The sequence below is a fragment of the Chenopodium quinoa genome, unplaced genomic scaffold (assembly GCF_001683475.1).
Source record: "Chenopodium quinoa cultivar QQ74 unplaced genomic scaffold, ASM168347v1, whole genome shotgun sequence".
NCBI lineage: Eukaryota > Viridiplantae > Streptophyta > Magnoliopsida > Caryophyllales > Amaranthaceae > Chenopodium > Chenopodium quinoa.
This window is the reverse complement of record NW_018743074.1, coordinates 1,455,683-1,468,513: the sequence shown is the minus strand read 5'-3', so window position 1 is coordinate 1,468,513 and position 12,831 is coordinate 1,455,683.

Here is a 12,831-nt window from a genome sequence, read left to right as displayed (position 1 = left end):
TGATGACCTCTTTATATATATATATATATATATATATATATATGTGCAAGTGTTATCAAAATAGATATAGTTACCTTATTTCTATACATAGTGACCTTCGTTATTTTTATATACAGTGGCCTCTGTATAATGTGGTCAAATAGATATAGTTACCTTATTTTTATATATAGTGACCTTCGTTATTTTTATTTTTATATATAGTGGTATCTGTATAAATGTGGTCAAAATTGATATAATTACCTTATTTTTGTATATAGTGACCTTTATGTAAATGTGGTCAAAATTGATATAATTACCCTATTTTTGTATATAGTGACCTCTAAGAAAATATTTTAAAAATTGATATAGTTACTTTTTTGCTTTTGTTATAGAATGGGACTTCAGAAGAGGTGGTGAAGATAGTAGAAACTCTCAATGTAGGTGAAGGTCATGAAAAGGTAAGAAAAGGAATCTCACATACAAGAACGAGACTAAATTGCTTGAGCATTTTGTGTAGTTGTATAAATTGCCACCTCATGTATGAAGTTTGGCATGTTTTTAACACTTTGCAGCAACCAGCCTAGATTTATCAATTTGCCAAAACAACATGAAGAGAACTGATTACGTTTTTGTAGGCGACGGAGAGGAGTATGTGGTTGTTTTCGACATGGCCTGTAAACTGTCCCCGTGTCGGTGGGAAGAATCAAATCGAGGGGAAGAAGAGCAAGAGAAGAAGAGAAAGAAAAACGAAGACCAAAGGGCAAGTTTAAAGAGAAAAGAGTAAATTTCTGCAGTTTTAATAGGAATATTTGGATTTATTTTGGATATTTGAGAACATTCCTGCAGGTTAATAGAATTATTGATGTGCTGTGGATACGATATCTGTCTCCTTTCTCTTTCTTGTTCTAATTGGTTCAATTTTCATCTCTTCTATTAGATTTAACCTGTTATATGAATGTTGACTGTTTTTGTTTTGTTTATTTCTCCTCTTTTTTCCTTTTTTTTTTGCCGTTATTTTTTTTTCTTATCCTCCAGTTTCTCTGTTTTTTCTCTAAAATAGGCGGAAGCCGGAGCAAGGTTTGGTGGATTTGAGTTTGAGGCAAAAGAACTCAGGTATCATTGGATGTTCGATCTGTTATTTTTTTTATTTTATTTTTATTTTTTATTTTATCTAATTTCTAGAAAAATTTTCTGTGCAATATCTGATGTTAGGATATTTGTCTGATTAATTTCTGTTATGTGTTGTGATTTGTGTGTTGTTGATATTTTTTGGGAATTGATGGAATTTAAATTTGATTGATTGAGAAACAAGATCAGTTGAAGTTAGGTGCTTTTTTTTGTGAAATTTCAAGTGTTTTTAGTAAATTGATAAGTGAATTGTTTCGTTGTTCGTTTTTTTTTTTTTTTTTTATTTTTTTTTATTTTTATTTACATCAGGGTTTTGAAACAATTACCTTGGGTTACATGACTTACATCACATAGCATACACACCATAGTTTTTGAAACAATTGCCTTGGGTTACTCTTTCTTAATAAAGCCATCATCCACCTCTTTTTATTCATGTGCAGGCTACACTCAGAGTTGCTTCACAAAAATATGGTGGCAATACTGGAGATGTTGTGGCACTTAGGATAGAGGCAGAGGTGTCCAATTTTACTTCTCTGGCTACCCTATCTTTCAGATGCTAGCTTGATTTTCTTTTCATGCTTGTTAATAGATAAAATGACACTTTATTTTGAATAGACTGCTAGGGATGAGGCAATTTCTGCACTTGATCAACTCCAGGAGTCCGAGTCTGAATTAAGATCCCTTCGGTCTATGGTTCATAGGTTAATGTTGACACGGAAAGAGATGGTTTGAGCTCTACTCTTCTTTCATGTCTTATTATAATTGTTTCCAATTGTATTTACACGGTTCATAACGTTGGAATAGGAAGAGTTGGTTCTTAAGAGGTGTTGGCTTGCTCGATATCGGAGTTTATGTGTACGATATGGTAATTGAATAATTTAGCAAGATCCTGCTGACATCTAATTATTGTTTTTAACTTTTTTTTTTTTTATTTTTTTTTTGTTTTCTTATAATGCAAATAATGAAAGCTGATATATGGCTCTATACATTTCTAAGGTATCTATTCAGACATCGCAGAAGCTAAACTCAAATATTGATCATCCTTTGCCCCTCTACCTGTCGAGATTGTTATTGCTGCAGGACAGAAAGCAAAGGAAGACAGTCCCTCAGGTGCAGAAATATTGTTCTTTTTGTTTGATATTACTTCAATAGATCCTTATATATTGCTTTTGAGTATTACTGAAATAATTACTTTTGTTCTGTCTCTTATTTTGCAGAATTCCTCGACTTTCACCATTTTACGAATTCGTATCCATTTCTCTATTTATCAGCGCGGTTTCAGATATATTTGCTCTTATTTTATCATTATATGTATTGATTGATTTTTTTTTTTTTTGTTGTTGTTGTTACTTTTGTGATCATTCCTATAATTTATTGAAGAAATACTTATTTTAGATTGTAGGGGTTGGGAGTTTGATACCTGTTTTTGGAATTGTGGGTGTTTGTGTAAGTCTTTGATAAATGAGTTTGTCTCCCTTCGAAATTAGAGTACTGATGTGAAGTATGTGGAAAGCACCTTGTGTTGTGCAGTCACTTAGTGCATTTTCATCGAATTACGACGTGTTCTTGTTGAGTTTGAGGGCCTATTTTGCATTGAAATTTCATCATAATAGGCTTATAGCGTGTTAACTGTTGTTACATATGATGTATATCCTACAACGGGTGTAATTTCACACACTCACACATTTGCCTCCCAATTTGGTCAGCTTCATGAGTAAATGGTGAGGGGAATTTGAAAGGGTGTAAAAGTGTAAAACTACACTCGGGTGTAGGATGGAAATTGTAGTTGTTACATGGATGGTAGTTGTGATGACAGAATGGGTTTTCCAACTCAAAAGTAATGGATTTACTTACAAGAAAAAAGAACTATTGATTTACTTGGTTTACGATAACTTAAGGTAGTGTCTAATTTTACTCCATTTGACTTTTGAAATTATTTATGCTGTTATTAGTGTTTGAATGCAGTAGAAATGATGATCTGATAATCAAAGTGTTAACAACCTGTATGCATAAAAGAAGATGATGATGCCACTAACGTCACCTGAGGAACGACAACTTTAGAGGACAATCTTTGGTGACGACAAAGGTAAAATCAAAGTATGGTCGATTATGCAAAACCACTGGTTCAGTCAGACCCTAAACCCCCCTTCCGTGCTTTGCTTTTCTGCAGAAACAATTACCCGACCACACAGACCACTGGTTTAATTAGATCCTTGTTAAATTCGTGACCTTTTTTTTTCATATTGCCAATATTAATTTGCTTGATTATGCTGGTATTTTTGACATGATTGTGTAATTGTTGAATTTTGTTTTATATTTCCTGGTTTACTCAATTGTTCGCTTTCTTGCTCAAGATTGGTTAATGAATTAGACAACAGAAAAAGCAATACCTTGAACAGAAAAGCATATAGTAGACGAAGAGCTGTCTGAAAATGAAGCAATTATTTTGAAAATGGATATGCCTGCTATGTTTAGTTTAGTACAATCAGTTGTGTATTATCTGCTCATTTTGTGGAAGTTTTTTTCTGTTGACTATCCGTTTTTGTTATTGTATTTGGATCATGTGAACGACTATTTAGTTTACCTCAAATTGTGAATTCATCTTTCAAATTTTATATTCAATTTTGATCTTTGACTGCTTCATTATAATGGTAATTTGTTGGTTGTGTGGATAATCCAGAACCTGTGAATGAAAATGGAGGGATGAGGGTGGTGACAGGAGTCGCAGGATAATGATAAGAAGATTCTAAGTTTGGGTTTAGGATTGACTCCTCTAGATTGCTTTGATGTGTCATTTATAATCAAAGAGAGGATGACAGAGGTACATCAAAGATTTAACTGAACACAATTGGAGTTGAGAGGCAACAGTCAACAGTCAACAAAGAGCCAAAGATCAGCCCCATTCAAAGGTCACAACCATGCTCCTCAGCTCTGGATTACATGTACGAGTTCAAGTTTTCATCACTTTCTGCTCACAAACTTATAACTCTTTGTTTCATTGGTTTACTGGTAATTTTTTTGTCCTTTTGATTTCTTTGGGTTTTCATCTTCTTGGTACTCTTCATTATTTTTATTTTTTTTTTCACTCAATTTTGTTCATTAGATTACTTGTATCATTGTATGTAACATATATCAATATATCATGAGATTCTTAGTTTCCAACAATTCGTCTATACTTGGCCCATATATGTACTCTTGCATTATTAGTATACATGCCCAACATCTCGATAATTATTGTTTTGCATATTGTTAAATGAATTAGTGTTGTTACAATTTCTATTGTTAATTAAACCGTGGTTGCTGTAAGATCAACAATATTTACATACAGAGGTTAGAGGAATATTAAAAGAGGAGATTCTAGACAGAGATGGAGGAAACCATCCTTATAGAAGGAAGATATACAAGAAATCATCTTTAATGTAATTGTGGAATATATAAAGAAAACTTTCTAAATTTTGTAAAGTCATTAATATTGTACAGCTGCTCTACATATAAAGAAGAGGATTTGACATTAAAAAGCTGGTGTTGACTAAAATTTGTATAACCATCAAAGTATTTTGCAAGGATAATTTCTTTTAAACTTAGATATTCTCAAATTTGCAAAACTTAAATCTGTAAAATTTGCAATATTTCCAATATTGGTGAACGTGGTAGTATTTCCTCTATATCCCAGAAATTTATTTTCCAATACTTGGAATTGTCAGGATATTATGACCTTTCAACCATCTTCCATAAATAAGATGACCTTTGGTCCCAATAATATGACCTTTGACACCCATTTTCCATGAATAGGATATTTTTTTTTAACCGGTTGTTGAAGGTAATGTGGAGGTAAGATGTTACGTGGCAGTGACCGTTGGAAATGTTTGACCTTTTTAAAAGACCCCCCCCCTCCTTTTTCAATTACGAATTCATTTCTTCTTCTCCCCTGTTCTCCTCAGATTTATTTAGGGAGACAAGGTTAGGAGAGAGAGAGAGGGGTAAGAAACATTTCAAGAGACCATTCTTAGTTGTGTTCAATTGTAAAAAAGACTTAAAAGCTATGAGGGAGGAAAATGGATAAAACAATAGGATTGTGAAATGAAGAAAGAAAAATGGCGAGGGGCTTTGAGGAAAGGGAACGAGATGAAGAACTTTTTAGATGGCCATCTTTAGTATGTAATCAAGGAAAGTAGGTAAAACCGTAAAACAATACTTTTTGAAAAGAATTTAAATTTTGTAAACCATATGAATCAAGTGTTAAACTGTAAACGAAGATGTAAAATGGTTAGAAGGGGTATGAGAAGAAGGGAACGAGATAGCAAGTAGGGATTAACTTTGAAAATTATGCTAAATCATTAGATAAGGAAGGAAGGAAGGAAGGAAGGAAGGAAGGATAAACTAGAGAGAGATATAAAGAGAGAGAGAGAGAGAGAGAGAGAGAGAGAGATTTCAAGGTAATAGAGGAAGGAAGAGGTTGGAAGCACTTCAAAAGACCATTCTTACACTATGTTTGGATAACAATAGTGAAAGGAAAGGGAGGGGAAAGAAAAAGAGGGAAGGGAAAGGGAGGGGAAAGAAAAAGAGGGAAGGGAAAGGGAGGGGAGGAAAGGGAAAATGTGATATTTCATTTTCCTTCTAAATCTCTCAAACAATGGAGGGATTTGATTTATTAAAAAGGAAAGGAAATGGATCCTTCTAATTTCCTCCTCTTCCGTTCTTGCATTAGATATCCAAACAAAGGATATACATCCCTCCTTTTTTCTTCATTTCTCTCTATCCAAACATAGTGTTACTGTTTAATTTTGAAATTGAAGAGGCTACAAAGTAGGGAAATGGAGAGAAATTAGGAGTATGAAAATGAAGAAAAAAAAAGGTCGAGGGGCTTCAACAAAGGAGAAAGAGATGAACATTTTAGAAGACCATATTTATAATGTAATAAAGGAAAAGATAAATAGTATTTTTCATAAGTATTTCCCCCACTCTTCATTATTGGAAGCAAAACTGTGCCCAAGCTCTAGTTATACATGGAGATCGATTATGGGAGCTAGGGATGTACTTTGGAAAGGAGCGAGAAAAGCTCTAGGGAATGGTTCCACAGTGCACATTTGGAACGACCCATGGGTTCCAACTCTTCCAGATTTTAAGGTGATGTCAAGCCCAAGTAATAGAGATGGAGGCCCTATGTTTGTTAGAGACCTCTGGGCTGATAATGACTGGAATATTGAAGCCCTAAGCTCGTGCTTTTCCTCGATGGAAGTGAATGAAATACGTAATATTCCTGTGCCCCTCTATGACAGGAAGGATGCGTGGGTTTGGCAATTCACAAAAGATGGATGTTACTCAGTCAAAAGCGCCTATAATATGTTGACCTTGGAAGAAAGAAATGGTACAGCTACATCCTCAAAAACTCCCTGCAAATTCGACTGGCCAGTGATATGGAACTCTGATATCCCACCCAAAGTTAAAAACTTCGCTTGGAGAGCTATTAAAGAAGCAGTGGCTGCGAATCAATGCCTTATTCAGCGAGGTATGTCTGTTGACCCCATTTGTCAGATGTGTGGAGCTGAAAATGAGTCGATTTTGCACATGTTAGCTCTATGCCCGGATGTGAGAAGAATCTGGTATCTCTCCCCTCTACGTTTGGAGGTGGAAAGTTTCCAGGGGCTGACTTTCGGAGATTGGTGTGCCTCTATTCGAACGATACATAAGAATCCTCAATGGTGGAATATCTTCCTGGCTATAGTGTGGGGCATTTGGCTCCGTAGAAACGCTTGGTGTTTTGAGAAGAGGAAGAGAGATGTGATGAATGTTATACACAGGGCAGTGAGCATGGTGAGGGACTATGATCAAGCGCAGTCAGCCTTGGAGACTCCCACACACAGCCATCAGCTATTAGAGGATAAATGGAAACCACCAGATCATGGACTGATAAAGGTTAATTCCGATGTGGCGATGTTCAACAACAACTCAGTGGGCTTTGGGAGTGTGATGCGGGATGATACGGGGGATGTAATGGCCTCCACTTGCCTTTGTCTAAGGGGTAAGTTTGAGGTTGATGTAGCTGAAGCCTTAGCAATGCGCCACGCCATATCCATAGCTCTGGATTCGGGGTTCAGCAAGTTATGCCTGGAAACTGATTGTTTTAAGGTGTTTAGTCACCTGTCGAAGGGGTGTGCTCCTAATACTCTATTTGGTATGGTCATCCATGACATTCTTCATCTTTCCAGTAGGTGCCTTTCATGTTGTTTTTCCTTTGTAAAGCGTAGTGGCAATGGTGTAGCCCACGCTCTTGCTAAACTTAGTTCTTCCTTTGAGGAACTTAGAGTGTGGATGGAGGAAGTTCCTAGTGAAATTTCCCATCTAGTATTGGCTGATGTTGAGCACGATTTTGAGTAATAAATTGTCTTGATATTTTCCCGTCAAAAAAAATAAATAGTATTTTTCATAAAGATTCTAAAATTTGTAAAACCATAAAAGTGATCAATCGGTAAAATGTAAAGAAAGATGGAAAATGAGAGAAGAGCAAGTGAGAAAGGGGGGCGGCTAATGAGAGCGAGTGTTAAAAAGCAATAAGTTAATGATTATTATAAGTTGGAAGATTAAGAGTATGAAAATGAAGAAAGGTGTCATCTAACAGTCAAATAACAACAAATAAAACATAAATATCAATATACATTTACATTATAAGTCAAGTGTTACACTATAATATCAATTTTGTAGTGATTATGTTGGGACACGCGCGCACCAACAACTAGTATATAAAAATATGACAATATTTTGTTTGGGTAGTGAATGGGAATAGATGGGGAATAAATAACAAAAATACAAAATTACCCTTACTAATCTTTCTCCTCCATTCTTTTCATTAATGCCAAAAATGTCATTTTCTACTTATTCCCATTTCCATTCATTTATTACCTATCCTCCTTAGGTAATAAATTAATAGGAATTCACCCCATTTATTCTCAATCCCATTCCCTTCTTTATTTCCAATCCCATTTTACAAACAAGATATTTTTTTTTTTATTTGGGATTAAAAGTCCCATTTCCAGTTTTCCACCCTCAATTCCCATTTACCAAACACCCCCTTATTGGTATGATCAGAAAGTGGGATAAGAGTTCTCGCCTTCTCAGATTCTCTCCTCCTTTGCCCAACTCCAAACTAACGATAGTGATAAAAAAAAAAAAAAAAAAAAACTATGATTGGTTGTAGACTGTAACTTCTGGTTACCTAAGGACGTAACAAGTCTAACGACTGACTGGCCCAGTACCAGAGAATGACAAAATACCCACGCTTCTTTAGTGTGGAATGACGATTATAGGCCCGGATAGACATACTAGATTAAGATAGCATATTAGCATTATTATTATCATCACAAGTCTTTTACCCGAGCAACGCTCGAATATTTACTGTTTTTTTTTTTTATAAATTATTCTAAATTTTATATTTGTTTATAGATTTTGTATACACATATTACGTAATTATTTCAGGGGATTGTTAAACGGCGCCCTTATTTTACCTGGTAACGCCCGCATTTAAATATAAATGCACAAATATACTCTCGTGTGTACTCCATATTTTTCTTCTCTGGCCTCTAACTCAATCGTGCATTCTCTCCTCCCAACAAACCACCACCAATCGAGGGCAAGGTCATCGGACACATCGCCGGAATTAAAGTCGTTTTTTTTTTTTTTTTTTTTTTGTGGAAGCCAAACGCCTAAAATTTTCAAAACTCTAGGGGAGAAACGCCTAGAATTTTCAAAAGTCCTTAGGAGATTCGAAAATTCTAGGCGTTGCCACCCATAGAATTTTTCATTTTTTTTGCGTTTTTTGTTTTTATCATAACTTTTGATCCATAACTCAAATTAAGACAAATAATATATCGTTGGAAAGCTCTACAAGTCTATTTTCTAACCCAATTAGAATCATATCAATATCATTTTTAGATCTTAAGATATGGCTACAATACTAAGTTTGGTCCAAAACCAACACCCTTGCACTATTTCAATCATATCTTAAAATCTAGAAATGATATTAACTTGATTCGAATTGGGTTGAAAAGTAGACTTCTAGAGTTTTTCAACTATATATTATTTGTTTTAATCCAAGTTTGGGATCAAAAGTTATGATAAAAACAAAAAACGAAAAAAAATTGGAAAATTCTACGGGATAAAACGCCTAGAACTTTCGAATCTCCTAGGGACATTTGAAAATTCTAGGCGTTTCTCCCCTAGAGTTTTGAAAAAATTAGGCGTTTGGCCTTCACAAAAAAAAAAACGAATTTAATTCCGGCGATGTGTCCAATGGCCTTGCCCTCGGTCAATGGTGGTTTGTTGGGAGAAGAGAATGTTAGATTGGGTTATAACATTGAATACACGCGAGGGTATGTTTGTCCATTCATATTTAAATGTGGGCGTTATCTAGTAAAATAAGATCATCGTTTAGCTTGTCACAGAGTGCATAATAATTAAAAATAGTTTTTTTTAATAATATAAGAGATATCGTGGGAAAATTTTCTTTATTTTACAACTAATACAAGAATAACTTTTAAATATTTAAGGGAAAAGAAGGCAACATCGGGCAATGGATTCAAGAGGCATAAAGCACTTTATCATGTAATATTGCTATATCATTAATCGAGAGGGGCGATTAATATACCTTTAAAATGAGCAAACGCAATCAATTCTCATTGGCTTCTTTTAATTCTCAATAAAAAGAGGCATTTGGAGTCTTAGTATTAGAAAGGACAGGATCAAGTGGGTGTACTAATTAGTCCATGAAAAGAGGTATTATGGCAACACCCACTTTCAATAGGATGTGTATCCCCACATACACATCTAATGGGTAAAAGACATGTCATCAATGTACAAAAATGAAGGGAGAAGGTTGAGTGAGAAATGTGAGCAGTAATTTTCTTAGTGATTCCCGCGTTTGAAGAGATAAGCTGTAAAAAACTTGGTTGTAAATAACCCAATTCGTCGTCGACCACCACATGACCACCTCCCCCACCCCAAACCCTTTCCTTTTCCCCCTCCCTTAACGTCGATGGCCGACCACCTCTTTCCTCCATACACGCCAGCCAAGACCTACCCAAACCCACCTGAACCACCCACGTTAAATCTAGATCCCTAAACCAACACCTAGAAACCCACATGAACCACCCACCTCGATACCCCATATGTCCGACCTCGAAACGGACAAACCCTTCCTAATTTAAGATTTAGATGATGATGTCCATATAACTTAATTACAATATTTTAAATTTGATACCACACTTAATAATTTGACACCAATTTAATTCTTGAAACTTCACTTATAAATTTATTTTTGATACTAAAATAATACAAATAAAACCCATTTTAACCACCTACCTCCAAAACCCAGATCTCGAAACACACCTGCTATCCGTCATCTCTTTCCTACACCTTTCCATAGCTAGTTTGGCTTTCATTTCACCCTCTATAGTTGCTTATCATTCTCCGAAGCACCTCATTCTTTGATTACACCCACCGTCGTCACTTACCTTCCTCTAAACCACCTTACTTTCCTTAAAAGACATCATCGTCGCTCCGCCATGTTGTATTCCCGTTAATCCTTTGACCTCTCATTTACAGTTATATTTTCATTGAAATTCAAATTTCAAATTTTCATTTGCGAAATATTTCAAAGTGAAATTTTGAAATTTTAAAATGGGCCTAAAGTGGAGCCAAATATTAGCCAATAGAAATTGTAGATTTATTTGTTCATGTGGGGGTACACATTGACTATGTCTATGTTTACCCTTTCCGACTTTCAATGGCAAGAAAAAATTGCCTCTCAAAACACTTTGATTGATTTTTTTTTTTTTCCTTTTTTCCCTATTTAGTCGGGAGATTCAAGATCATGTTCCAACTAGCTTAGCCTTACTATAGTACTTCAATTATATATAGAATGTTTAATATGAATCACGAGATGCTCCAATCAAGTTGTTTAGGATGTTTCGATTGTTACACATCTAAAAAGTTGGAAATTCGAATCTTATCTAACCTGGCTTTTGAAGATGAGAACAAGGGGACGAAGAAGGTATATATCCATTCATCTATGATGTTCATCGCTTTTCCTTGAAGCTTTTAGTATATGTTTGATTCATTATAGTAGTAATGAGACGATTATGGAATGCCAACCATAAATTAAACATTGACAAATACCTTTCTTATATTTGTCAAAGCTCAATATATGTTTGATTCATTACAATATATTTTTTGGATTTATTAGTGAGAAATGCTAAAAGTAAAAAAGAGCGTAGATCATTAGTAGGTAAAAATATATTATTAAATTGTAAAGGTTTTCAAAAGAGAAGTATAAGTTTAAAAAAAATGGATAAAAATAGCAAGTGTAGCTTTGAAAAAAAAAACGGAGGGAGTACAAATGTTTGGTAACACGACAGAGAGTATTACTCCCTCCGTGTTTTAATATATGAAACATTTTGACTTTCACGGAATGTTAGGAAAATTAGTTGAATTTATTAAAGGAAAAATTGTAAAAAAATAATACAAACTTTGACCGATCCGCTAAAAACAAGTTAAACTTTTAATTATTTCATAATAATACAACCTTTATGCGATATCTTCTCAAAATAAGTCATGACCTGTTATTAACCGATTTAGCAAGTTAAAAGTGACATGTATCACTATTTAATTGGTTTGTGATTTTTTAATTAATTTTTCTAAAACTCAAACTAAACTCATCTCTCTCCTCCCTCTGCCATTCTCTTTCTTCCCTTTCTCCAACGTGCCACCATGAAGCTACCCCCGTTGTCGCCGTGTAGCTACTACCATCAACCCTCGAACACCACCTTTTACCTTCATTACCCGCACCTCCCTGTCCATCTCTGCCACCATGTGGCTACCTCCCACTTTCGAAAATCACCTCCAAATACCACCCCACCATCCATAGAAAATTAACCCAACAATGACCACCCTTCTCTCTCCTACATTTGAACCCACATCCCTACTGCAACGGTTGAGCCGAAATCGGCTGTAATTGGGGCTGCTTAGTGTTCGTTTGTGCGGCGGTTGAGGGCTGCTGCTAATTGTTATGGCGGTCCGGTGGTGGCTCAATTGCGGGCTGTGAAATAGGGGTGCGAGAATTGGGTGCTGTTACTGCGGTAGGTGCAATTGAGGGGCAGAGGAGGTGGGCAGTCCGGGCTGGTCGCAGTTGTGAGGGAGTGTGCGAGATGGCCTGGTGGGAGTTGCGGTTGCTATTGGTGATGCGGGCTGGAGGTGCGGCTGCTCTGCTTGCGTCAATTGCTGTAGTTGTTGGCGAGAGAGGAGGTGCAGCAGCAGCGAGTTGGGAAATTAAAAGAGGTGAGAGCTAGGGGTGGTTATCGTTTGTGAGCTAGGGAAGTGCTGGTTAGGCTTGTAGGGTGTTGCCGGAAAACGAAGATATGGCTGGTAGCTTGAGGGTGGATGAGGTTTTAGGTTTTTTTTTCTTTTTCTTTTTCTTTTTAAAATAGTTTTACTTGGTTAACAGGTTGATTCAACCTATTAAAAGCAAATACTCCATAAAGGTTGTATTATTCTGAAATAATTAAAAGTTTACGAATCGCTTAAAGTTCGTATTATTGTTGACAATTTTTCTTTATTAAAATACAAAATAATATGTAGTGGGATATAAGTTTGAGTAGAGAAAAGAAAGAAATGGATTTTGTGGGGACTATTAATTAGTAAAAAGTAAAAAGAATATTTTTAAGCAATAGAAAG